At 38.4% G+C, this 27,133-nt stretch overlaps 1 protein-coding gene and 1 pseudogene across 2 annotated transcripts in view; both read right to left on the bottom strand.

Annotated features, from left to right (window-relative positions):
* NME7 (NME/NM23 family member 7) overlaps positions 1-27,133 on the bottom strand; it is a 184,551-nt gene that overhangs the window by 9,889 nt on the left and 147,529 nt on the right. The window lies entirely within an intron of this gene.
* On the bottom strand, positions 19,178-20,500 carry LOC119241312 (cyclin-dependent kinase 1-like; annotated as a pseudogene).

Raw genomic sequence — 27,133 nt, 5'->3', positions numbered from 1 at the left:
CAATAAAAAATGACTCCAAGTTGCTATACATCAGTATGAGTCATGGCTAATTTTTCCATTTTCACATTTTAATTTTTACTTATCTTAAAAAATGAAGTCCTTGCTATATACTAGATGCTTTATTTTTCTTTAAAGAGTTATTTATTCATGCATACAAGAGCTGGGGTATAGGCCAGAGGCGTGGTGGGTGAGAGGATTCACCAGAGACAGAGTGGGGAGCAAAACAGACAGACAGACTGAAATACACTGCTGAGGGGAGCAGCGGGCGAGACAGGAGAGGTCTGCCTCGCCATGTCAGGGATTGAACTTGTGCTGCGGAGGCTGCGGACAGCTTCATAGGTTGCATCCCAACCCCTTGTGCCACCAGGGAGGCCCAACATACTAGATGCTTTAACAGATTTATCTTGAGTAATCCTTACAATTAACCTTAAAAAGTAGATATTACTATACCCATTTTTCAGTTGATGAAACTGAGGTTTTAGAGTTAATTTGCCCAAGGACACACAGTTCTGTTTAGTGCCTCAAATTCTGACTAGGCTGGTGGGAGCTCCCACTAGGGATGGAAACCAGCTGTTGGGGTCTGACTCCTGAACTTGCCATTTTCCAGCCTGATGATGGGTCCAGACATCCTCACAATGCTGGAGCCCATGCTACTGGATGGTGAGGAAGCCATGTGTTTCTGAGCAACTCCATCATGATCTGAGAGGCCAAACTGCCAGGGCAACACCTGCCCAGCAGAGAAGAGCTTATGTAATTGATCCGGTCAATGAACCACAGACTGAGAACCTCTGTAAAGTCAGTAAAGAGACATGAGAACCAAATGCAACATATGGTCCTTGATTAGATCCTAGATGTGAGGCATTTTCTTTTGCTACTAAAAACATTGAATGAGACCAGTGAGGTTTTAATGTCCATACACAGATAACAGTACTGTAGTAATTTCCTGATTTCCAATTATTGTTCCATGATGATAGAAGAGAATATTTGTTTTTAGGAAATGGACACTGAAGTATTGAGAGACTAAGGGAATTATGTCTGCATTTTACTATCATGCATATAAATTAATACACACATGTGCAAAAGGAAAGACTGAAGAGGATAATTAAGCGGCATGGTAAAACATTAACATTTAACAAATAGGGGTAAAGGATTTTTTAGAAATTCTTTGTAATATTTTTGCAACTTGCCTATGAGCTTGAAATTAAGTCAAAATAGGATGATAAAAATATTAAGCAGTGAAAGAGTACAGTGAAAGAGTACTAAATTGGGACTTGAGTGTGATTCTAGCCACTAGTTCTTTTAGGCAAGTCATAGAAACTCAGCCTCTTTCCTAATCTAAAAACTTATGATAATAAAACCTACCTCACTACCTCATTGAGAGGAATGTGTATATAACTTTATGGGTGGACTTCCAAAGTCATAGCACAATGTACACATCACATATTTTCACAAAGCAGCTTTGGTCGTCTCGGCTACAAGTCAGTCACAGTGAAGTTACAGTTGGGGGCACTAAAGTGGGATTATGAGATTATCATCAGGGACAAACCGCAGGTGTACTTGACACTTTATATTAGAAATTTATTTTTGCTGACTCCCCACAGAAGAAAATTTTGTTTTTAAATAGGGAATTTATTGTGTCCTTTAAATTAAAAAAAAAAATGCCCTTAAAAAGAAAACGTGAATATAATGATCAGTTCTAGAAATTTGTGATTTCAATCTTGCTGTATATCAGAATCATCCTCTGGAGTTTTAAAAACAACAAATAGATGTTGGGCATCTCTGCAGTCTGAGTCATTAGGACTTGGGGTAGCCATGGACACCAGCAATTTTTAATAGCTGTGCAGATACTCTGAAGTTTACTGGGGTTGCAAACCACTGCCCTAGATAGTCACTAAAGGTAGATGCCCCAGAAATCAGGACTGGACCCAAGCCCATCTGACATTGTAAGTGATCTCAAGGAAAGAATGAAGCCTCCCAGTTAACATGGCACTCATAGAACAATGGAGGCTCCTGGCATGTGTGTGCCAAGGTGATGGGTAAGGCCTCATGTAATGAAATGGGGAATGTGGGCAAAAAGGAGGCAGTGAACTTTGACAGGGTCACCTTGGAATTTACCAAGACTTAAAACAGGCTCATGGAATGAATTCTATAGACAATAAACAGTGACTCAGAAAAGGACTCTTGGAGTGCTGTCCTGGTGGTTCCTTAAAACTGGGGCCCAAAGGGGCCATCAATGCTGACTGATCTCAGAAAGGATATTGGAAATAAGGCCAGGGAATTACAGTACTCTTTAAACACACACACGCACACACGGTGGTATTAGATTCTTAAGAAGTTCTTGGGCCTCCCCAGTGGCGCAGCGGTTGAGCGCTGGGCTGCAAAGCTGCTCACAGCCTCTGCAGTGCCGGTTCAATCCAGCGAGGGTCCCACTTGGTGCGCAGACCTCTCCTGCTGCGCCCGCTGCTCCCCTCAGCAGTGTACTTCATCAGTCTGCCTGTCTGCTCTCCACTCTGGCTCTGGTGAATTCTCTCACCCTCCCACGTTTCTGACTTTACCCAGTGCTTGTATTAAAAAAAAAAAAAAAAAAAGTTCTTGTTGCTATATTTCATACACATTTCAGTTAGAAAAGCTTCAAGATGAAAACTTCAGATTAGAAAATAGCAACTGAGGGCCTCCCCTGGTGGCACAGTGGTTGAGCGCTGGGCTGCGAAGCTGCCCACAGCCTCTGCAGTGTCGGTTCTATCCCTGGCCGCGAGGCGAGGGTCCCACAAGGCACGCAGACCTCTCCTGCTGCCTGCTTCTCCCCTCAGCAATGTACTTCATCAGTCTGCCTGTTCTGTTCCTCGCTCTGGCTCTGGTGAATCCTCTCACCCTCCCGCGCTTCTGACTGTACCTAGTGCTTGTATAAATAAATAAATCTTAAAAAAAAAAAAAAAAAAGGAAATAGCAACTGAAATTATTTAGAAGATAGGGCATTGTTTTTATAAGGACATTAGGGAAAGGGTTTAAAAAAGACTCAAATTAGAGAAAAGCTAATAGAAAGTAAAATAAGAATATATTACATAATAAGGGGGAATGGTAAAGATGGACTTTTTCACTTAAATTTGAAAAGAAATTGAGTGAGCAAATGCTGAAGTGATTTAAGGAAAAACTAATACCTTTATACCCAAAGACTTAAAGTATTAAAATCCTTAGAATCACATGTTGATATCTTTTGAAGGGCAAGTTATAAAAGGCAATTGACCTATTTTTCTATAAAACATTTCTTGCTGTTACTAACAAAAATTTATTGTGGTCGTAAATATATTCAAATGAAATTCCCGGGCCTCCCCGGTGGCGCAGCGGTTGAGCGCTGGGTTGCGAAGCTGCCCGCGGCCTCTGCGGCGCCGGTTCGATCCCCGGCTGCTCCCCGGCCACCGGAGGAGGATCCCACACGGCGCGCAGACCTCTCCTGCCACCCGCTGCTCCCCTCAGCAGTGTACTTTGGTCCTTCTGCCTGCTCTGCTCCCCGCTCTGGCTCTGGTGAATTCTCTCGCCCTCCCGCGCTTCTGACTGTACCCAGTGCATGTATAAACAAACAAATAAATAAATAAACATGCCTCTGTTAAAAAAAAAAAAAAAAGTTATAAAACAAATGAAATTCCCAGCTCCAATTTTTACAATTAGAGAGTTTGTTGCATAGTCCCTGCCTGGGTCAACTGAGCCAGTGGCTCTGGGCTGGGGTGCTCCTGGGGGTTAGTGAGTGTCCTGGGGAGATAACTGTGGAGGGAGAAAGAGATGCTTCACCCCACAGTGCTAAGCAGACAGGGAGACAATCCCAATCCCACACTGTGCTCCATGCATCCCCATAGACATTGCCTCTCAAACTCTGAACCTCACACAGGTTCCCTTAGTACAAATTTCTTTCCAGTTCAATACTTCACCAGCTCTGTGTTTCCCACTGTATTCCATCACATCTTCTTAGTTTGGCTTTCATACGGTCCAACAACACAGCCCACTAAAACCAGTGTGCCTTGGGTTCCTGTCAGTCTTCTTTTCCTGATGCTCAATAGCAGAGAAAGGAATTTACCATCTGAAATGTCCTTTCTTTTCCATCCATAACTCTTTCAGGGCAGGGGATGATGCCCCTTTTATTTCTTCCCACACTCCAGAGTTCTTTACATAGAGTAGACCATTAACACTCGACAATTAAATGTTTCCATCTATGCATTCTCTAATTTCTTCTCTTTTTACATCCTCGTCACTCACTCCTTAAGCTGACTATAAATTAAAAAGAGGTTTCTCCTGCTGTCATCACTGCCAGTCATGCTGATATAACAATAAACACTGACATTCATGAAGAGAATGGAAAGGACTCTGTCCCTAGGCCATCAAAGACCACGATTGGTTTGCAATGAACAATGAAGGGCAGTAAAGAACTGGAGAGGATTTTGAGAGGGTAAGAAATGAATGACTGCATTCCTATTAAAAAGAAAGTGAGTAAGGCTTCATAAAAATACAAGTACAATAGAGACGAGCTTCAAATAATTTTTCTATCACACATCTATCTTAATTGGTTTTCAAACAAGAACATCAGTGACCTATAAATACTCCAAAATTTCTGAGATTCTGGAATAGCATAAAACAATGAATTATTTAAAAAGCTTTTCTGTTTATATATGTACTGTCAAGTTCATTGTGGCACTTTTACAATAGCCAAGTTATAGAAACAACCTAAGTGTGCAAGGAGAGAGGAGTGCATCACAAAACTGTGGTACACACACACATGTGCAACAGAATACTACTCAGCTATGAAAAATGATGAACTCTTGCCAGTTGCATCAACATGGATGGAAATGGAGAGGATAATGCTACGTGAAATAAGTCAGAAGGAGAAAGACAATAGTGGATGGTTGCATCTAGATGTGGAATATTTATAAAGAAAAAAAAAGAGGGCCTCCCCCGGTGGTGCAGAAGTTGAGCACTAGGCTGTGAGGCTGCCTGCAGCCTCTGCAGTGCCGGTTCGTTCCCTGGCTGCCGGCAAGGGTCCCACAAAAAAAAAAAAGAAAAGAAAAGAAAAAAGAAAAAAAAAAGAATCAGACAAAATCAAGCCAATAATAACATTAGACACTTGAATACAAAACTGAGGTAATCGGAAGGGGAAGGTGGCAGACCAGGATGGGGGAACACAGGGAACCCCAGTATGGTAAGGGATAATTAAGGCATTAGTGGTGTGCATGGAACAAAAATACATTTGCAGAGGCTTGAACCTATAACCCCTAAAACAAAAACAATGATATAAACCAACAGTACCACAATAAACATTAAAAAAGTAAAGTACATAAAACCTTATCAGTTTAGATGTTTCATTTAAAGTTTGGTTCTTAGCTTACAGTCTTATTTTGAATGCTCTAACAACCTTGCTCTGGTACCATCAAAGGTCTAGATAATTAATTAATGTTTCACATTCTCTTAAACTACATAGTTGGCAAAGTCCAAGACTAAACCAAAAGCCAACCAAGTAAAAAAAGGTGACTACCCTGTGGGCATATTCCTCTGGCACTGGTTCTGGTTCTCAAGTTTAATGTTGATAGATTCAAGGATTATTCTGAGGGAGGTAGTCTCTTTATGGATCCTGACTTTGGGAACTTGTAAACAGAAGATAGCAGTGTTTCAAGACAATAACACTAAAAGCAATAACAACAGCAACTCAAAAACAACACTGTAAAGATTGCCAGTGCTTACCCATTACTCGTTTCTCCTTTATAAAAAGAAATTTGAAATTGTGGGGCAACACAAATGCACAACTGCCATGGCTGGTAGGGGGAAGGGAGGACTGTGACTAACTTCTCACCAAGGTCACTTAAGTGAAGTAGTTGGGTAGGGCTTACAGGAAAGCCCTTTAAAAGCGGACACACTCAGCTGGTTGTATCCTTTTTCCCTCTGCCCTTCAGCTCTTTCTGTCTGGAATGAGCACACAATGGTCAAGACAGAGTCACCACCTTGGAACTAAGTGGCCACCACAAGGGCAAACCAAAATTACTTCACAGATCTCAGCCTGATTTTTTTTTTTTTTAAGATTTATTTATTTATTTATACAAGCACTGGGTACAGTCAGAAGCGCAGGAGGGTGAGAGAATTCACCAGAGCCAGAGCGGGGAACAGAACAGGCAGAGTGATGAAATACACTGCTGAGGGGAGCAGCAGGCATGACAGGAGAGGTCTGTCACGCCATGTGGGACCCTCACCCGGCGGCCGGGGATTGAACCGGCACTGCAGAGGTTGTGGGCAGCTTCACAGCACAGCGCTCAACCGCTGCACCACCAGGGGAGGCCCTCAGGCCTGATTTCTTGAAGTGCCGAATCAATGCCAGTCATGGGCCATATCCTCGCTTCGTGTTTCATGATAAGGATATTTCTAATTTGTTCTATTTTTGGCATTTCTGTTCCTACCAGCCAAATACTTAACAGATATAAATAACAGGGACAGTCACAACACTAATGCAGACAAGAGCACTGTTCTATGTGTCAATGCATTCATTATCTCATTTAGTACATACAGCACTCACTGATCTATGATTGTTATCTTTGTACATTTCGGGAAATGGAGGTTAAGGTTCCATAGTTAGCTAAGAATTTATGAGACCCAGCATCTAATTTTAACTGTATGCAACGTGTTTTTGACCACCCTGCTAGTTAAAACAAGTATCTCAACTAAGGATTTGAGGTCATTTATGCTGTTCTCCATTGCCATTCCCCTTTATGTTATATTTATACTAAACTTTTCCAATTTAGTTATCTCCAATAAAGATTCCTGAAGCATCCAGAACTAGCATTTGAAAAGAGCAAAATCTTTCTAAAGTCTTCCCTATGTAAGGATTCAGAACCACGTGTTCTGTGTCCATTTCCTTCCACTATATCAACCTGAGCATTTTCGTCAGATCTCAGCTTCACTCCCTAAGAGTCTGGGACGAGGGAGGTCTATTCTCATGGATTGTTCAATCCTTCCACTTTTAGATGAAATCATTATCAAGGAAGTTGATGAGTGCCAGCTTCAATGGTGTTTTCTTCAGTGCAGGCACCATGCCAACCACCTGGGCCCGATGACTCACTTATCACAGGTGGACATGATCTGCCTTCAGCAGGATGCATTTGGCTTGAATTTGAGAAGACTCCAGAGCTGCCTCTGATGTTTCCTCTGAATAATCCTAAAGGGATTTTTTTTTAAATGAACCTAATTTTTTTTTTTTAAGATTTATTTATTTATTTGTTTATACAAGCACTGGGTACAGTCAGAAACACTGGAGGGTGAGAGAATTCACCAGAGCCAGAGCAGGGAACAGAACTGGCGGACGAAATACACTGCTAAGGGGAGCAGTGGGCATGGCAGGAGAGGCTGCATGCCATGTGGGACCCTCACCGGTGGCCAGTGATTGACTGGGCGCTGCAGAGGCTGCGGGCAGCTTCGCAGCCCAGCACTCAACCGCTGCACCACCAGGGGAGGCCCAATCCTAAGGGGATTTTTAAGAGACCCTTTCCAAACCTGGAATAACCTTTCTGATCACAATTGCTCTCTGAATCAACCATAACACACACTGGTCAACTGAAAATTGAGTAATTTGGAGTCAAGATCACAGAAATTAAGAATTGAGAGAAACTAGAATTTTGTAAAATTTCCTCAATGACAGTGTCTTTTTTTATACACTGAATATTTCCTAAAGATGAATAATAGCAGGACATGCTGAAGTTTCACTTTGCTCATATAAAACTGGAGAAGCTTAGGGCAAATTTAGTGGACAGAGTTTTTTAACCAACTTTTGATCTTCCTCCAATCTAGTCTCTACACTGCCACTGGAGTTTCCTTACATCCCTCCTTGCTTTGAAAATAAAACAGAGCCCTGCACAACCTTGAACACATATACTATTCCAAATTCTACTGTAACCACTTTTACCAATTCTACCACAATGACATGTTCCCTTAAGATTTTAAACTCTAGCTGTTTTCATTTTCAATAATTATATTTCATCTTCAGTTGTATTTACAAGTCTCTAGAATTGAATTCCTTCTGTTCATAGCGCTCTTCTTGGATTCTCTGCCTGCCATCCCCACTTTTGTATTTTGTGATCTTAGAATTTCAACCTTAACGTACCGGCCCAACCAACAAACAGAAACTCTTGCAGAACTTAAAAAACTAAATGGCCAGACTAATCATCTAAATCAGAGACCCCAAAACTTTATAGTTATGGCCAGAACAACAAATAATACAGGTATTATGGGTCATATACTCTTTGTTTCAACTACTCAACTCTGATTTTGTAGCTGGAGAGCAGCCATAAACACAGGTAAATGATGGATATATTTGAATAAAATCTTATTTACAAAACCAGGCAGTGGGCTGGATGGGGTTAGCAGGACATGGCTTGCTGATCCCTCACCTATATGATGCTATGTCAAATCCCTAGATATTTACCTGGCAGCAACATACAATGTTTCCCATGAATATATTAATAAATAGCAAAATCAATGTTTTTGTGTCCCTTGGGTCCACAAAACATTGATTAAAAAAAAAAAAACAACCACCTGTATACCTATGTTTATTGCAGCACTATTTACAATAGGTAAAACCTGGAAACAACCCAAATGCCCAAAAATAGATCACTGGATCAAGAAGATGTGGTATATATACACAATGGAATATTATTCAGCAATCAAAAAAGATAAACTCATGCCATTCGCAGCAAGGTGGATGAAGCTAGAAGGAATTATACTCAGTGAAATAAGCCAGAAGGAGAAAGAAAAATATCGGATGGTTTCACTTATAATAGGAATATAGGGGAACCCAATAAGATATCAGTGTAAAAAAATAATAATAACAGCACAAAACACAACAAAGCAAACACAGACAATTACCAATCAGAGACATACTGCAGGGGAGGAGGAGGGAGAGGGGTGAGAGGGATGGAGGGAGGAGCACAGGGAACTGTGGTGATGGTGCACATGTGCCTTGGAGAAGGAAATTCTATGGGGACTCAATCTGAGGGGGTGGGGGGAAGCAAATATTGTTTAAAAAAAAGAAAAAAAAGCTTAAATGTTTGCAATAAAGCTTGTCTCTCTTAATTAAAAAAACTAAAAAATAAATAGCAAAATCATATCGATTATATACAAAAATTTTGTCATGTCTTATCTGCCATGTGGGATGTTTTCAGATTGCTAACCAAAAAAAATCTAATAATAAAACCCCATGAAAGCTAAGTTTGAGGGTAAGGATTATTTATTGATCATATCTGGGTAAAAGAAATAATGTAAATTTGTATCATTTAGCAGTTCTTGATACTTAACAAATGCTAAAGATTATGCTAATTGACTTCAAATGGAATACAAATTTACCTTTGAGTTGACAAAGATTTTGGTGTTGGCTTTTCATGTAGTTTCCTCCATCCCTCTGTCCTTTTCTATCCTTCCCCATCCTCTTGCTTCCTTCTGTCTCTCCCTTGCTCCTTTAAGAGAATTGTCTGATTCAGCAAAGGAGCCAAAATCCCACTTCAACTTTGATCGCTGACAAAGCCCTATCAATTATAGCTTAGACATGGAGTCTGGTACCAGTGAAATTGATGCCTTGTTATGTTTCTTAATTGATACTTAAACCTTTGCAGGTTCTCGTCACAGCAGTCATCAAAGGAAAAGATCTTATTTGTCTCCAGGAGATTTTGTTTCCCACAAAGATTAAACATACTGCATTTGTATAAATTCTTTTCTGGATAAGACACTAGAGTACTTCAAAAGTATTTCTCCATTTAGTTGGACATCAATAAGTCTCTCAATATTTAATATGCAGCTAGTATCATCTCCCCACCCCCATTTCTCTAAAGAAGGCCCTTATTAGTCATCCCATATCCATGGTCTTGGGTGTTTCCTTCTTATACTGAATATAGGCAGGCCTACAACACTAACCCAGAGAATGTGATGGAAGGGACGTTGTACCAGTTCTTGGCCTCAAGAAGACCAGGCAGCATCTGCTTTTGGCAGTCCTAAGCTGCAATAAAAGGACTTGGGTTACCCTCCCAGAGAGACCACCATGTAAAGAGAGGCTCTGAGCTAAATGGAGAGAAAGAGAAGCTCAGCTGTGCCAGCTAAGCCCTTGTGTAGTTCTCCTTTGCCAAAATGTCAGTCTGGCGAATGGATGAGCTTCTAGCCCAATTAAATCCTAAGTGACTGCATACCCAGCCAGCATGATGGGGAACCAAAAACTCACCCAACTGAGTCCAGTGGACCTTAGAATTCTGAGAAAATGATTTTTTAAGCCATTAAATCTTGGGGTAGTTTATTTTACAGTAATCAATAATCAAAACACTTTGAAATTATTGAAAAGAATATACTAAAATCATTCTCGTTTTTTGGGAATTCAGTGTAGTGAATATTCCAACCATATAGTGTTCTACCTGGAATTGGTAAAGAAAAAAGTGTATTTTTCTGTTAAAAGCTTACTGACCCAACCCTGACTTGGTCAAAAAGAACACAAAGTGAAGAACTAGATGTGCAAAATGAGCTAATTTGGGTATAACCAATAAAAAGTGTCCAATCAACACATTTGTTTTCTACAGAGAGAAGCAAACAGGTTCTATTAGGTATATTCCCAGCATTGGAGTCAGCTGTGGTCCTGGCTTTGTGTCCCTGCATTTCTGTTTACTTGTGAGGGAGATTGGGAAAATCATTTAATATCTCCAAATCTTGGTTTCTTTAGCTCACAATTGAGAATATTGGCCTTTCTTACTTTATAGTACTGTTGTAAGGATTCCATTAGATAAATGCAAGTAAAATGCCCAAGCAAAGTGTTTGGCCCAAAATATATATGCAATCAATCTTATTTCATTGCCCTTTAGAAGTTCCATGTCAAGACCTTGGATGGACATTGGCATCCCTCTGTTGTTAGATCCCACCACAGCTACTCTGACTGTCACAAGATAATGAGGAGTGGGGCCTCCCCGGGGGGGCGGGGGGCAGCGGCTTGAGCAAAGTGCTGTGAAGCTGTCTGCTGCAGCCTCTGCAGCGCCAGTTCAATTCCCGGCCGGCCAGGGAGAGACAGACCTGGTGAGGCAGACCTCTCCTGTCCTGCCGGCTGCTCCCCTCAGCAGTGTGCTTCGGTCCTTCTGTCTGTTCTGCTCCCTGCTCTGTCTGGTGAATTCTCCCATCCTCACACATCTCTGGCCTGTACCCCAGTGCTTGTGTAAATAAATAAATCTTTCAAAAAAAAAAAAAAAAAGATAGGGCCTCCCCTGTGGTGCAGCGGTTGAGCGCTGGGTTGTGAGCTGCCCGCAGTCTCTGCCGCACCAATTGGATCCCCAGCTGCTGGATCCTCTCCTGCCGCCCACTGCTCCCCTCAGCAGTGTATTTCATCACTCTGCCTGTTCTGTTCCCCGCTCTGGCTCTGGTGAATTCTCTCACCCTCCTGTGCCTCTGACTGTACCCAGTGCTTGTATAAATAAATAAATAAATCTTTAAAAAAAAAAAAAAAAAAGATAATGAGGAGTGAGGTTCCTATCACTTTCCCCAGAGGCTAAATGTATGTGAAGAACTGAATCCTGGCTGTCACCCCAAGTATTATGATGTCCGTCATTGGCTACTGTTATGGACTGAAGTGTATTCCCCCCAAATTCATGTTTTGAACAGTTAACCTTAAGTATACCTCAGATAATTATTGTCATGGAAAAGGAACTTAAAATAGGTAAATTAAAATGGTGTTACCAGGGTGGACTCCAATCCCTTAAGACTGGTGTCCTTCTAGAAGAGATTAGGATACACACACAGAAAGAAGAACCATATGAAAACTGAGGAAAAAAACAGCTATGTAAAAGCCAAGGAGAAAGGTCTCAAGAAACTAACCCTGCTGACACTAATCTTAAGACTTTTTAGTTTCAGAACTGGGAGCTAGTACATTTCTGTTGTTTAAGCCACTCAGACTATAATAAGGGCAGCCCTAAGATCATGTATCTACTCTGTAAAAGGACAAAGGTATATGAGACAAGTTGATAAATTGCAGGTTACTGAGGGAGTAGGCAGGAAATGCTGCAGGAAAAGGAGAGAGGGAAGAAAGATAAGAAGAAGATGGGCCTCGGGCCTTCCTGGTGGCGCAGCGGTTGAACGCTGGGCTGTGAAGCTACCTGTAGCCTCTGAAGCACCAGTTTGATCCCCGGCCGCCAGGTGAGGGTCCCACATGGCACACAGACCTCTTCTGCTGCCCGCTGCTCCCCTCAGCAGTTTACTTTCTCAGTCTGCCTGTTCTGCTCCCCACTCTGGCTCTGGTGAATTCTCTCACTCTCCCATGCTTCTGACTGTACCCAGTGCTTGTATAAATAAATAAATAAATCTTAAAAAAAAAAAAAAAGAAGCTGGGCCTCAGCACTTAAGGGGCACAGGTTATGATGATCATTTGGGATCTGCCAAAGTCCAGGTCTAAGCTTGATAGGTAAAAATTCACCTCATGACATACAACATCAAAAAGAAAAGAACACTTCTATACCGAATGCTGAAGGAGATAAAAATGTCACTTGGGACCCTGTCACTTTTGAAAAGTTTTAAAACCTCTTACGGAACAAGTGAAACAGGAAAAGGCATTGCTATTCTGAACCTCTTTCACCCTGTAAATGACATCTGTGATGTTTACATTCAATGAGAGCTATTCGGAATCTGGCACTTTTAATTCATGTGAGAATGCCAATTCACTGAGTAAAGAAGATTTTAGGGTTACATGGAACTTAGCGTGCAAATATTATATCAGTGTGGGTTAGGGATAAGAATGCCAATTATATGTATAATAATACTACCTTATTGAAACATTTGTATTGGCATCATGGAAAATTTTCCGGCCTTCTCAGACAAGAGTGTCAGATCTTGGTAACATAATTCAGAAATGGCCTGGTTCCGCTGTGAGTCAGAGTGCCTAAAATACTCTGGATAAATACTTCACTTACTTATACAGTTGGGTAAATGCTACAATGTCACCTATGACAGTAATACTTTTTAGAGCTCCATTTACTATCCTGCATCCCTTCGATGTGTCACCTAGTTGCTGACAGACACAAGCTGAGTAGATAGGATTAATGGGAAACTGAATGATACCCCAAATCTTAAAAGGCAACAAAAAGATCATATATTGGCAGTCAAAGTGATTCTATTAAAAAATAGACCTTATTTTCATGAACCTGGGGATTCTAAAATAACATCTTTTAGTGAATAAGGGAAACCATATTGCATTTTCAAATTATAGAAGATGAAAGTGGAGCTTCTTAACAAAACAAAGTCATAAAGACCTAAGATTTTGGGCCTCCCTGGTGGCATAAGGGGTGAAGACGCAACCTATGAAGCTGTCCTCAGCCACTACAGCATGAGTTAGATCCTCTGGCCAGCCAGAGAGCAACCCACATGGCGCAGCAGACCTCTCCTGACTCATCCGCTGCTCCCCTCAGCAGTGTACTTCAGTCAATCTGCCTGTTCTGTTCCCCACTCTGTCTCTGGTGAATCCTCTCACCCCCCACAGCTCTAGCCTGTACCCCATTTTTTGTATGCAAAAATAAATCTTTAAAAAAATATAAGATTTTAATGTAACCTCTCATTTACTTTCTCTAAAAATTTAAGTCCTCCTTAAGATCATAGAGAAACTTATTCCCTGGTTAAAAATTTAGAGCTATATATGAACCAAAGGTTTAAAGATTCTGAAGCTAAAATCAAATCAGCTGTTGCATTCATAAAATGCTGGGAGATGAGCTACTAATCTCTATTGTTTTTTATAAACTAATTTTTCTCTTTTTTATGAGCTTAGGTAGCAATAAAGGAAGTATTTTAGGTCTTTCAGTGACACTATAGAACTCTATTATGCATCAAATTTGGAAATTAGTATTCAATATATCAAAAATAGTGATTTCTACTTGTGCAGGTTATTCCCTAATGTTTTTGTCTAGATTTACTGATTTAAATGTAAAGCAACATTTTTAAGTTAGAGCAAACTGAATCTAATTTTTGACTATGTTAGGGGGAAAAAATACCCCCCAGGCTAGCATGACAATCACTGAATGGCTCAAATACCATGTATTTGAATGAGGAAAACAATAAGTATTCCACTCAGTGGAATGTAAATTAGTCATAAAATCTCTAGCTATATAAATGCTTATCATTTGATTTGCTATCATTTTGAAAGGACAAATAAAATACCTATGTCACTTTGAGTAGAAAAAATATTCTTTGCTTTATTTCCTTCAGCGTATATATCTATTTGTTACATCTTTCTTTGAAAAATTATACCCTTGTTTGTACAACATTGGAAAAGCATGAGCTAAAAATGAAAATTTCTTAGCCTTAGAGGTTTAACTTAAAATACTGTTGACCTGAAATTATAATGCTGGTATCACTGTCCAGTAATATTTTGTAGTATAGCCATTAAGTAATGAAGCAAATTTCTATCAGTTATTACCCAATTCCCATTACTGTGCCATTAAGTATTACCAGGGTTTTAGTATTAAGACATTCCAGGAACTTATTCAGATGCAGTATGTAGAGCAGTTTGACTTATAAATAATATCTTTGTTTTGATTTAATTCTTAGTACCCCATGCTTCTTTAGTCCAATAATTCAAATCACAGAATTCTTGTTGCTTCTAAGATTAAATCACAACAATGATGGAGCAATTGGACAAAGGGTGGAAAAAGGTTTGATTGAACTTGGCCAGGTTCCAGAGAGCCTGATTTAATGTCAGGAAAATACATTCTGTGATAACTTTCCCTTTTCCTGGTAAAAGCACATTTGTGATTTCCATTGGATTTCCTAGTTGTCAGCAGCCAGATAGCACTTTTTTGATAGATAATATAGGAGATGAGGGATGTTCCTTCTACAGTGGTTCCCAATTTTCATAATCATTTGGTATGTGGAAAGGCCAGTTTTGTTAAGATGCCATTGTTAACATAACCTTCTCTGCTCACACACCAATTAACAGAGAAAACTAACAAATGCAAAAGACAATAAGGTGGATTTTTACATACCTGCGCTAGAGGATTATATATGAAGTAAATTATTTTGCTTATGAAATTCTAAACCTCAAGTTCCCAGGATAAAGGTTCTCTATATTGTGGCACTTACCTTCTTAAACTTACCTCTCTCACCAGTTCACAACTACATGAGCCTCATCAAAATTTGTATTTAAATTTGCTCTTTTTTTTCTAGTTTTCTAAAGTAAAAAACTGCATTATTATTATTATGCATTTTTTTAGCCTTCCTAGCAAATAAAAGTTTGAGTTCGCATATTCTGAACTTCCTTTATTATTATTACCAAAAATGTACTTTGAATTCCCTTCTTTTACTAGGAATCCAAAGATAAAATGAACCAGTTCCTTGTGAAAGGTGCTATCTGTCCAAACTCACACAAGAAGAAACAGAAAATCATACTAGACCTATTAACAAAATTGAATCAATAATTAATAACCTTCCAAGATGGGTTCACTGGTAAATCCTACCCAACATTTAAGGAAAGTATTACAACAATATTTCTATAATCTCTTTCAGAAGATAGAAGCATAGGGTATACTTCCAGTTTCATTCTATAAGATCAGTGTTACTCTGATACAAAGCCATATAGACATTACACGTAAACTACACACTAATATCTCTCATGAACATAGATGCAAACATCAACAAAATCTTACCAAATTGAATTCAACAATATATGAAGAAAATTACATACTACAACCAAGTAGAATTTATTACAAGTATGCAATGATGGTCGACATTGGAACATTTGACAATCAATTAATGTTATCCATTATATCAGTATGCTAAAGAATAAAAATCACAGAAGCATGATCAAAAATGCTAAAAAAAAACATGACAAAGTCCAACACTAAGTCATGATAAAAATTCTCAACTAACTAGAAATAGAATAGAAATTCCTCATCTTTGGTATATATATAGACAATGGAATACTATTCAGCAATCAAACAAGACTCATGCCATTTGCAGCAACATGGATGGAGCTGGAAAAGATTATGCTCAATGAAATAAGTCAGAAGGAAAAAGAAAAATATTGGATGGTTTCGCTTATAGGAGGAATATAGAGGAACCAAACCAGGGATCAGGAAAAAACAAATAAACAAGAACAAAACTAACAGGCAAAAGATAAATCAGAGACATTCAGCAGGGGAGGGGGAGAGAGAGGGATCAAAACAGGGGAGGGAAGAGCACAAGGGTCTATGGTGATGGTTCCCTGGTTTCTGGGTAGTGGGACTTTTATGGTGATTACACCTGAGAGGAGAAATCAATCATTGTACAAAAATGAACAAAGTAAAACATTTATTTATATAAATACAATTAAAAAAAGAAACTCCTCGTCTTAATAAAGACTATCTTAAAGAAAAAACTGTAGCAAACATAATACTTAGTGAGAAACTCAAATACCACATTCTAAGATGAGGATCAAGATGAGGACATCCCCTTTCACCACTGCTTTCAACACTGTACTGGAAAATTTTAGCTAATGCAATAAAATAATAAAAAGAAATAAAAGATATGCAGATAGGGAAAGAGGAATAAAACTGCTGTTTGCAGATGACATGATCTACACAGAAAAAACAAGAGCACTGACAAAAAGTATCTGGGACTACTATGTTACTATAGTTGAAGGTAACCAGACTGAAGGTCACAAGGTTAGTACAGAAAAGTGACTCTTTTTCTTATTACCAGGAATAAATAAGTGGAATTTGAAATTAAAGAAAATAATAGCAATTATATCAGTACCCAAAAAATGGAACACTTGGGTGTAAAAATAACAAAATATGTTAAAGATCTATGAAAGTAATCTTTATTTCCTCTATAGGAAATTTCTAAAACTCAAATGAAAGAAACCAAAGAGGTAATTAGTTGAAAGAATTTACTGAAGATGTGTATCAAATATAAAGTTCAAGGAATAAAGAATAGGCAGATAATGGAATATAACAGAGAACCCAGAAGCAGACCCACATATAGTCAACTGATTTTTGATAACTGCAAAGGCAGTACAGTGGGGTAAAGATACTAAAGATAACCAAAAAGATATAGAGATCATAATGAAGCATATGAAAAAAGTTTCATATCATGTTTTGTAAAAATTGACAAAATGATTCTGAAGTTTATATGAAGAGATAAAACACAAAGAATAGAGAAAACAACATTGAATAACTAAGTTGGAAGGCTGATACAACCTGATTTTAAGTTATAAGTATACAGCTATAGTATTCAAGTATGAAGTTTTGATAAAAGAACAAGTAGATTCATGAACTAGAGAGCCCAGAAATAGGTCCACATAAATACAGTCAAACCATCTTTAACAAAGGATCAAAAGCAATACAACAGAGCAAAGATAACCTTTAACAAATGATGCTGAACACTGGTCATCCATGTGGAAAAAAAGAATCTAGACTTGGACCTTATGTATACTTGGCAAAAAATTAAGTCAAAATGATTACAGACCTAAGTATAAAACAAAAGCTATAAAGCTCTCAGGAGATAACAAAAGAAAAACCTACACAGTATTTTGGGCGTAACAATGACTCTCTAGATATACCACCAAAGGCATAATCCATGAAAGAAGTAACTCAAAAGCTAGACTTCATTAAAATAAAAACACTGGCTTGACAAAACAAACTGTCAAATGAATGAGAAAATAAAGGCACAAACTAGGAAAAAATATTCACGAAAGACATATCTGATAAAAGGCAGGTATCCAAAATGCCAAAACAGTGCTTAAAATTCAACAATAAGAAAACTAATAACTAAATTTAAAAATTACCATGGAATATTACTCAGCATTCAAAAAAGATAAACACATGCAATTTGCAGCAACATGGATGACGCTGGAAGGGATCATGCTCAGTGAAATAAGCCAAAAAGAAAAAGAAAAATACCGGATGGTCTCACTCATAGCAGGGATCTAGAAAACTTAAATAAGGGACCAGGAAAATGAATAACTATAAGAAAGTGAAAATCAAAATCAACAAAAACTATGAACCAGAGACACTTTTTGGGGGGTGGGGGGCGGGAGGGGAGGGATTGGGGTCAGAATGGGGGATTGCAATTGTATGGGGAATATAAAAATAAAATTTATTAATTAAAAAAATAAAAATAAAAAAAATAAAAATAAAAAAAAAATAAATTTAAATACCTAAAATCAGAAGTTGGGTGAATGTGAAAATGTTTCTTATAAACTGTAAAAGTGCCTCAGGCTTGTCTCTTAGCTTTTCAATTGAGACTGGCTGTGGGAGCAAATTTGTATCAGGTGTTAAAGGAAAAAAAAAAAAAATTAGTCAAAGGCCTTAATAGAGATATCAACAAATAAGTTGTATAAAATGACAAATAAGTTGTTAAGAAGCTACACCTGAGAGGAGAAATCAAACATTGTATTAAAAAATTAACCAAAGAAAATAAATTAGAAAAATAAAAGAAAAACAGAAATAAACAGATGGTAGTTTTATTTTGCTTTTGGAAAAAGGTGCTATTAAAGTATAAAAATATGTATCTCGATATGAAAAAAAAACATGCTCCAAGTCATAAGTTACTGAGAAATGTAAATTAAAACAAAGAGATACTTCCCTATACCTCTTAAAACAGTTAAATGCACAACATTAAGGTGATGATGTGGAACAAAATAAATACTCTCAAGCTTGCTGATGGGAAGGTAAAAATGGTACAAGCCAATTTGGAAGATAGTTTGGCAGTTTTTTTACAGAAATAAAATACTCTATCCACAAGAATCAGCAATCACACCCTGAAGTATTTAACCAACGAAGTTGAAGACTTGGGTTCACATGTTTGTAGCAGCTTAATAATTGCCAGAACTTGGAAGCAACCAACATTTCCTCTGGTAGGTGAATAGACAAACTGATATAACCAGACTATGGAATACTATTCAGTATTAAAAAAGAAAAGAGCTATCAAGCTATAGAGGAAACTTAAATGCATATTACAAAGAAAAAAGAAGTCAAACCAAAAAAGCTACATACTATGTGTTTCCAAGTACTTAATATTCCCACCAGGGGAGGCCCTACACAGAATTATCTTTAAATACATATAGAACAATATTCACATATAAGTTATTCTTTCAAAATTAGGAGATGAAGTACAGCTTATGTTTTACAACAAGGAAAACAAAAACACACAAGACAGTAATAGTTAACGGTAAAAACATAACTGTTCTTGATACAGCATGTGGAAACTCTTTGTCAGAAATCTGTTATCTTAGTCTAATTGCCCAAGTCATTGAAGTATGGATAATTCAGCACCATTTTAACAGAAATTTGTTTGGCTGGATCATAGACTACTTTTGGAGAGTAGATCCAAGCCATAGTCATCCAATTTTTTTGACATGGAATGCTAGGTTTCCTGGTTTTCCACTAGGGAAATGTATTCTTATAGTCTTATAAAGAGGCTACTTCATTACTGGGAGTTCCCAAGCTCTGAAAATTCTGAAGAGTTGATCGATCTTTGCATCCCTGTGGATAAGTGGTTTCTTAGTTTCAGTTTTGCAAATACGATGCCTAACTCCAACTGTGAACTGGAGTTGAGCAGAAAGCAGACCCCAGCAGAACTTTTGAAGGTCTATACCAGAACATTACTACCTTTTGTGTATATTTTCTAATAGGTATTCCAAAAGCTCTGGAAAGGCCAAATAAGTCAGTTTAATTGTTCCGTTGTCATTAGTCCGCAGATTGTGAGGTTTAAAATCACTGTGTGAAAGTGACAAAACATAATCCCTTTTAGGATTTGGTATAAAACTTTTTTTTTTCTAAACATAAATTTTTTATTGATAATTTATTATTATTAACAATCTTTAAATTTATTTATTTATATATATTTTACATCATTGTTCATTTTTGTACAATGTTTGCTTCCTCCTCTCAGGTGTAGTCTCCCTAAAACTCCCCCTACCAATTCACCCGTGCACTATCGCCATAGTCCTTTGTGCTCTTCCCTTCCCTGTTTTGATCCCTCTCCCTCCTCCTCCCCTGCAGAATGTCTCTGATTTATAGTTGCCGTTTAATTTTGTTTTTTTTATTTATTATTTATTTTTCCTGATCCCTTATTTGGTCCCCCTATGTACCTCCTATAAGTGAAACCATCCAAGTATTTTCCTTTTTCTTTCTGACTTACTTGGCTGCGCATATCCCTTCCAGCTCCAGGATTTAATATAAATAATTCTTAACAAGTGGAAAATCTAGGAAGTGACTGCGATGGATAGAATCCAAGTATTTCTTGAGATCCATGGAAGGAAATTCAAAGATGAGATATAACCTGGAATCCTGCACAAGCCTATCTTGAAGGCTGACTAATATGGATGACAAAGTTCTTTCAATACAGAAATTTCCTGAATTGCAGTACTAGGAACCCTTTCCTTTGACCTTTCAAGTCTGATTATCTTCATGACTACGACTGGACCTGTAGTTTTGTGTTTAGCCGCATACATAACTCCATAGGTATCTTCTCCAATTTCCTCTACTGTGGTACAGTCTTATATACTTAATCAATGGTAGAACCTAGCTTATTATCCTGCAGTGAAATTGGTGGTGGCAGTCACTTCAGTGTCGCTCTTGCCTTAACTTCCAAGAAACAGCTCTGAATCTAAGTGAGGATTCTAAATATTTAAATTTAAGTTTCTCATACTGATTCTGAAGATATCTTTCTTCTTAAATGTGATTAGTTGTCAAACATAAAATAAAGAATAAAATAAACATAGCTTAAGAGAGAAAATTTACACCACAAAGTAAAAGCAGGCACATTAGTTTGACCTTTAAAAAATCAAATGCTAGAACCAACTACTCTTTTAGGTATGTTCAGTTACTTGAAAAGGTGCTAGTATACTTTTATCAGTAATCTCTTATTATATTTTCCCTTCCTGCAGCAAAAACAGAGGTCAATCTAAGAATCTCTTGTCGAAAGTGGTCACTTGGAAAATAGGTGTCCTTGCATCAGAAGAAACAGATAACTTTGTAATTGGTATGCTATTTTGTGGGGTTTTCTTAATTCATCTTAAAATGGTGATCCAAGAAACCCAGATGTTTATTATTAGGATTTCTGAGTACCAAAGTCAGAATAGAAGGAAAAGGGAAAATGAATAAATGAATGGTTGAATGACTGAATGAAAGAAAAGAGTGGTGAGAGGATAACACTCTGATATAATCACTCTTTCATTAGCATTTGGAAAATAATAACTTCATAGGATGTAGCCTGTGTCTAGACACTTAATAAAGATCAACTGGCTGTTCACATTTGAACTCTGTAAGGTATATTCCACCAAAAAACAGTGAACTTAATTGAGAGCTATTATTTTCACTCAATTATTGTGTTAACTGATCAGATAATATGCAGAAATTTGCTTCATTACTTAGTACCACCTTGGAGGGGAATAAATCAGGATCTTATAAATAATGGGTTCACAACATACATGAAGATTTAGATTTAATTCATCTTTAGTGAAACCTCAAAGAATAAGAGTAAATCAGTCTCTGAAGGTTGATAAAAATTCACATGGTAAATTATGTACTCCTGCTACAAATATACCAACAGCAGCAAAACCCACAATAGCTATTATTTCTTGGATATTTATTTGCTGTATACCACATCCCAGACTATATCCTTGTGGCAGATACCTTTGATCAGTTCCCTCAATTTCCATTTATCCACCTACTCTTGAGTGGCTAAAAATCTACATACATTTCCCACACTCCCTTGCAGCTAAAACTCTTTTTAAATTAGGTTCCATCTATTAGACACATTCATGTGAAATTTAAAGACAGCAGCAAGGCATCTTGTTACTGGAATGTTAGCCAGCAAGTCAGAGAAGTGTTTGCATTAGTTGGGCCCAGTCTCCAGGGTGTTGTCATCAGGTCATGAGAGGCTGTATGTTAGCAGTGATGCCTGAGGTGACAGTGGAATTACTACTTGACATATGGATCATAATTACAGTAATGTGGGGTGAAATCAGTGGCCTGGAAGCCCCTCCATGCTCCCATTGGCTTTCCCAAATTTAACCCCTTTCTTCTCGAAACACCTGGAGTGATTTCCAATATCTCTGAACTCTGATGATAATTTCATTTTTTTTCCCCATATGTCTCAGTAGTGGTTACTGAGAACTGCCTTTATTTCTATTTCAAGAGTGGGAAGAATGAGTCTAAGACAGGTAATATTTCCGGGACCTCTCCGGTGGTGCAGCAGTTGAACGCTGGGTTGCGAAGCTGCCCGCAGCCTTTGCAGTGCCGGTTCGAGCCCCAGCCACAGGCAAGGGTCCCACATGGCATGCAGACCTCTCCTGCCGCCCGATGCTCCCCTCAGCAGTGTATTTCGTCAGTCTGCCTGTTCTGCTCTCCGTTCTGGCTCTGGTGAATTCTCTCACCTTTCCGCACTTCTGACTGTACCCCAGTGCTTGTATAAATAAATAAATAAATAAATAAATCTTAAAAAAAAAAAAAAAAAACAAAGGTAATATTTCCTGAGTCAAAAAGATGGTAAATGGAGATTGAGGATCTGAGTTTGTATCACCTGGGTCAAGAACCTATTTTCAGAAACACTATACTCTTGGGCCTGTCTCATATTGTAGAGTTTCACTAAGGCTAGGAGAAGCCTATTTGGCAAAGTGAGACTCCAATTTGACTTTAAACTCCGATACCTTTGAACTCAAGCTCAAACCCAGTAAAAGTTATTAAAAGCTCAGCTAATTCCTCTCTTGACTCATAACTTTCATATGCTTACAGACTTTGGACTAACTTAGAAACAGAAATACAAGTCTTGCAATATTTTCTGCCTAGTCAGAATAAAATAAAAAGTCTTACTCTTCTGGGAAGTCACTAATCAGAAGTTTTCAAGCTTTAAGTTTTAGTAAGACGATGCTTGATAGAGAATAAATTTTTTACCAGTCATCATCAAAAAGAATAAAATGTGCTTCTGTTCATAACTAAAGGAAAGAAACATCTGCAGTCCTATAGCTATAATAATAGCCAATGATCTAATCCCAAGGGCTATGAAGACAGAATGGCGTATTAGAAAAGTCAGCATTACTGGCTAGAAGGCTAATATATACACCAAGCCATACCACCCAGGCAAGTCACTTTCCTTCTTGGGCCATGCTTTCCTCACTGGTGAAAAACAAGGGGGTTAGAATTTGATTTCTTCAAAACCTAAAGCCATAACATGTTAGTGCAGAAAAGGGGGTCAGAGCAGGACTTCTCAATCTTGCAACTTTGTGACACACAGAAAATAATAGCTGTTGGGTGGCACATTGGGCCCCCAAAAGGAAGTAGTTCAGGATTGAAGAAGTATCCTAGGTCTCAGAGGATCAATTTCTCAGCTTACTGGTGTGGCCATCAGAGCTTAGAGAACCACAAGATCAGCTTCATTAGTTTTTTTTTTTTTTTTTTTTTAAGATTTATTTATTTATACAAGCACTGAGTACAGTCAGAAGCGTGGGAGGGTAAGGGCATTCACCAGAGCCAGAGCGAGGAGCAGAACAGTGACGAAGTACACTGCTGAGGGGAGCAGTGGGCGTGGCAGGAGAGGTATGCATGCCACATGGGACCCTCGCCGGCAGCCGGGAATCGAACCGGCACTGCAGAGGCTGCGGGCAGCTTCACAGCCCAGCGCTCAACCGCTGCGCCACCGGGGAGGCCCAGCTTCATTAGTTTTCATGTGAATAAACTAATGCTCAACCACATCATTTGAATTTACAATGACTCTAAACTAAATTACATGGTATCGATGTATTTTCAAAATTTATGTATTGGCTTGATAACTCTTTCTTAACTTGTCCCTCTCTTCAATCCATATATTGCACAGCAACCAGAGAGATGTTTTAAAAATATAGGAAACATAAAAAGTATCATGTCAGCGCCCATTCCCTTACCAATTGCATCTAATTGTTCTTAGGATAAAGATCCATTTTTTTTAAATTATATTAAAATAGCTAATTATAAAAATTGATCCAACATGGCCCAGCCTCTGTTTCTCCAGAATCATTTCATGCTATTCTTGGGGTAGTATTTTAAGTTCCTTCTTTCCATTCCTAAATACACCAAGCACTTTCCTGTCTCAGGGCTTCTTCCCCAGTTGACACTTAACTCATTTCTTGTCAGTTCAAAAATCATTTCTTCTAATTCTCCTTCTATGTCGAGTTCCCCTACTATACCTATCTTTTACTACACACTGCTGATGACACTTTGAACTCTTTCATTTCTTTTTCTAACTATCTGATTCATGTCTGCCTTACGCTAAGCTCTGAAAAGGGATAGTGCCTTCTTAGCTCACTACTGTCTGCTCAGTGCCTACCCACAGCAAACCTGTTAGCAAGATCCTAATACTCATGCTGGGGAAGATGGGAAATTTTCCAGATATTCAGGACAAATGATTTGAGAAGGTGATTCAATTAAATATTTTTTGAAAAAAATGAATTTATGGTTTCCTTTGGGCTACCTATAGGATTCTTCCTAGCAACTTTAATCTTTGAAGTGATCTAATTCAGTACCATCAATTTCTTTATGATGTGAAATATGTATATGGCAATGCCTTCATTTTAATTAATGAATGAACTGTGTGGTTATTCGCTTAAGGTGTTTCACTGTCAATATTCTTAGCAATTTTCGGCTTGTGAAACACTCTGGAGATCTAATAAAGGTTTTGGCTGCTTTCCCCAAGAAAATGGACATATTCATAACATTTTACAGACTGACAGTTAGTTCATGGATTAACCCTATAAATAAATTTCAAGTTCCTAAATATGACCAAAACCACAATCATTTGATTTAATCCTTAGTTACCTTTCCAAGCTCATCTACCATTCTCCAATATTTTAAATGGAAATGTAACAAATTATATCTGGTTTCCTACATATCGATAAATGGAATGCTATTCCCATCTCTCTTTTTTAAACTATTCTCCAACACATAGAGCAAAGATCAAAACTTCCAGAAGCCTCACCTGACACACGTGCTGGGAAATGCATACCTTGGAAGGTCTGGGACATCCAGTAAGGATCAGTCCCCTTGCATTTACTTGCTGATGGCAAATTTACCCTTTCAGATAACAATGTTTCCTAGAGAATATTAAATTCTTTAGAGTATAGGAGCCACATCTTTGTCATCCCTCAGCTTGGAACAGTGAATGGCAAAAACAGACCTTCAACAAATGTGTGTTAACCTGAACCACTGAAGGACTAGTTCTCACTGCACCATGAATAGTAAGCAACAGCTTATAGCTCTCAGATAGTGATTGTACAATAGCCAGAAAGTTAATGTGTAAAAAGCAAAAGAGAACTTTGCACAGAAACAACATGTATATCGATATTCCAAGCAAATAAATTATTTTTGCTGTTTTAAAACTGTAGTTATTACTCACCCAACAGATTAAGTTATCTGTAATTCTAAGGTAGCTGCCAAAGGGAACCACTGTTTATCATTGTCAGGACTGCCATTCATTATACAATAGACTAAAACATAATGCATAATGGAGTCTTCAAATGTGATTGGGAAGGAGCCAATGAGATGGCCAATTACACCTTTCTGTGTAACTAATTCTAAACCCCTCCCTTATGCCACATTTGTTTGCTGTAGGCGCAGCATAGAAAGCTGCGGGTTGGGCTGGGAAGGGTGAGGCAGAAGAAGTTGGATGGAATAATAATCAGAAGCCTCCACAGAAGCACATTTTAAGTGACCAGCTAGGGGTGGACTTGCTGATTTCCTCTCTCAGCCTCACTCCAGCCCCCAATTCGACTCCTGCCATTGTGGCAGTGAGAGGTAGTACTGGTGCTCGCTACATAAAATGATAGGGACAGTAAGAAAGACTGAAGATCACCAAACAAAAGTGTGTTACAACAAATATAGAAACCATCATACATGTAAACCTGTATTTAAAAAGAGAAAACCTGAATTATGTAGAAAATGAGTTTTTAAAACCCTTCAAAACAAAAATGGTAACCAGGACACAATGTTTAATGTAAGTGATATGAGCCAGAATGTGATGGAATATGAGAGTAACGTGAATTGGGAGATCAGTGGAGAGTTATAAAATTTATTATTATAAGGGGAAAAACTCAATGCCACACATTTGCCTCAAATATTAAAATGAATGTGATTTTTAAAAGAATTCTTCATCATTTTCCAACAAGACTTCCTGACTTATGTCTTATCCATGAGATAGAATTTGGATGCTGCAATAACTTAAGACCACTGAGTGCAAACTGGTCCAGCCACTATGGAAAGCTGTGTGGAGATTCCTCAACCTGCTAAAGATGGAGCTGCCATATGATCCAGCAATTTCACTCCTAGGTATTTACCCAAATGACACAGAAACATTAATTCAAAAGGGCACCTGAACCCCTATGTTTATAGCAGCACAATTTACAATAGCTAAGCTATGGAAACAACCCAAATGCTCAAAAATAGATGACTGGATCAAGAAGATGTGGTACATATACACAATGGAATATTACTCAGCAATCAAAAAAGATAAACTCATAGAATCTGCAGCAACATGGATGGAACTGGAAGGGATTATGCTCAGCAAAATAAGCCAGAAAGAAAGAAAAATACCAGATGGTCTCATTCATAGCAGGAATTTAGAAAACCTAAATAAGGGACCAGGAAAAAGACTAATTATAATAAAGTAAAAATCAAAATCAACAAGCAACTATAAACAAGAGACACAATACTGGGGAGGGGAAAAGGGAGTAGGATGAAAACAAGAGGGGTGTGAATTGTATGGGGACTATAACCATGATTAAAATGCATACATTGGGCCTCCCCAGTGGCGCAGCGGTTGAGCGCTGGGTTGCGAAGCTGTCCGCAGCCTCTGCAGTGCTGGTTTGATTCCCGGCTGCTCCCGGGCCACTGGAGGAGGGTCCCACATGGAGCGCAGATGTCTCCTGCCGCCCGCTGCTCCCCTCAGCAGTGTTCTTCAGTCCTTCTGCCTGCTCTGCTCCCCGCTCTGGCTCTGGTGAATTCTCTCATCCTCCCGCACTTCTGACTGTACCCAGTGCTTGTATAAATAAATAAATAAATCTTTAAAAAAAGGCATACATTGTGCAAAAATGGAAAATGATGTAAAAAATAGATAAAAAATAAAATTAAATAACTTGAGACCACCTACCCAAACATTACCC

The sequence above is a fragment of the Talpa occidentalis genome, unplaced genomic scaffold, assembly GCF_014898055.3.
Source record: "Talpa occidentalis isolate TD23 unplaced genomic scaffold, MPIMG_talOcc4v2.1 talOcc4.12, whole genome shotgun sequence".
Taxonomy (NCBI): Eukaryota; Metazoa; Chordata; class Mammalia; order Eulipotyphla; family Talpidae; genus Talpa; species Talpa occidentalis.
This window is presented reverse-complemented; position numbering and strand designations above follow the sequence as displayed.